This window comes from Corvus brachyrhynchos, unplaced genomic scaffold (assembly GCF_000691975.1).
Source record: "Corvus brachyrhynchos isolate BGI_N302 unplaced genomic scaffold, ASM69197v1 scaffold194, whole genome shotgun sequence".
In the NCBI taxonomy this organism is placed as follows: Eukaryota; Metazoa; Chordata; class Aves; order Passeriformes; family Corvidae; genus Corvus; species Corvus brachyrhynchos.
The window spans coordinates 763,594-765,417 of record NW_008237890.1 but is presented as its reverse complement, the minus strand read 5'-3'; the positions used below and the strand labels follow the sequence as shown (position 1 = coordinate 765,417).

At 40.3% G+C, this 1,824-nt stretch overlaps 1 protein-coding gene across 4 annotated transcripts in view; it reads right to left on the bottom strand.

Moving 5' to 3' along the window:
- Nucleotides 1-1,824, bottom strand: part of JAK2 (Janus kinase 2) — a 90,854-nt gene that overhangs the window by 8,057 nt on the left and 80,973 nt on the right. The gene's annotated exons all lie outside the window — the stretch shown is intronic.

Genomic DNA, 1,824 nt, shown 5'->3' with positions numbered 1-1,824 from the left:
CCGACCATTCCGAAAGTGTGCAAAAATGGCCCATTCCTCACTGCCAATTATCCACTGCCATAAATACCAAACCTAACATCTTCAAAGTGAGGCTTCTGTGCTTCTGGTACAACTAGCCTATGAAAATGCTACAGCTTTTTCTTACTACGATGTACTATTCTGAAAACAGCCCTAACGTTTGATGATAGTAGCTTTTCTGTTAGCCTGGGAAACACCTATTCGAAGACAGATCTTTAATTGAAATAATGCAAATTCTAAGTGGATATCATAATCCTGTGGCACTAGTCTAATAAAGGAGTTTAAATGTGATTTCAAATGTTTCTGTCTTTAAAACTGGGTTCTCCAGCAAGGACACCTGAAACACTTACAACATTAAGAGACGGAAACCCCCTTCCCAGTATAGTAGCAAGGAACCAAACACAGTGAACAACCAAACACATTCATCTCAGGTATGGGCATGCCTTCATTTCTCTCATACACTTCAGAGGAGAGCAGCAAGGAAGAGGTAGAAAGGTTTCTGATCAAAACTCCCCAAGATTACACAGTGACAGAAACGCACAGGAGAAAGATGTGAGATGCTGAAAGAGCAAACACTGTAAGAGAAGCAAAACCAGCTGAAAAACGAAACATGATAAGCTAAATGAAGAAAAAGCATTCAGATCAGGTACTCACTATGTTTATAATTAAGTTGTTTTGGAGTAAGAGAATGGCACAGATTAGAGTGAAATCTTAAAGCAATCTATTATAACCTCTACTTTGCAGGTTGTACAGCAGCAACACTCCAAAGCAAGGTACGTACACTGTAACTCTCAGATTCTGCTTTCCTTAGAAGTGAAGACATTTCTTTAAGAGCAAGTTCTAAGCAGATTTCCCACATTTTCATACTGTTTGTCCCCATGGTTTGTCATTATCAAAGCAGGATGTTTTACCACTTAAGTATCTGCAGACTGCATATTTTAGCTCCCTTTCTCTTGGCTGGTGCTTGGTACTTATGAAGTATCTTATCTACTACTTTGATTTCTCACCATCCTAAAGACCTGTAACATTTTGGAAGTTCTTTTATATATGTGTATGTACACACACACTAAGATCTGTTTTTCTTTGTAGTTTCTGAATACAGTTCCTTTCCCAAAGATTTCTGCCATTGTTTGCACAGCTAGCAAAGGCCAAAATTCACCTTCCAGTCCTCCCAACAGATACCTCAGACCAGGGTCCTGAGACATGTTGCCACTGCTGTTTCACCAGGCTTTTAGTGAAAGCCTGAGGACTTCTACATGCTTCACAGATTCTTATGAGAGTGCACAAGGCCAGCACCTTGAGGTCACAGGCTGAGATGGACACAGAATAAAACAGCTAAGTGGCTGCAGCCTTTGTGTGTTCAAAAATCCATGTTGTACCTTTCTTCTGTGAAAGAGCCAGTCATTGCCCTCATAGAGAGTACTTTGCTCAAGCAGAGACTCTTCCAGGTCTCTGCTTGAACAAAGATTGTTTATAGTGACTTACCAGCATAATAACAGTAATTTGTTGCAGAAATAAGTATGAGATAATTTCTTATGCCTGTTAATAGAGAATGACTTCTTGTTTTGTAGACAGATCAGAGAGCTCTTCAATGTTCTGAAGCTGTTGGTCATATGTTCAATCCTTTCTCTCTGCAAAAAGACTGACACTTGCTAACATTTTTTGTTTTCCTGCATTCCACACTGCTTGCCCACCAAGGAGCTTCTCATGGAGACTACCCACATTGCTGTGCTTCAGTGAAGCACACGAATAGGTGAGATAAGCTGTTAAGGGTGCAGCATTCCTCTGTACATGCAACAGGTTCAG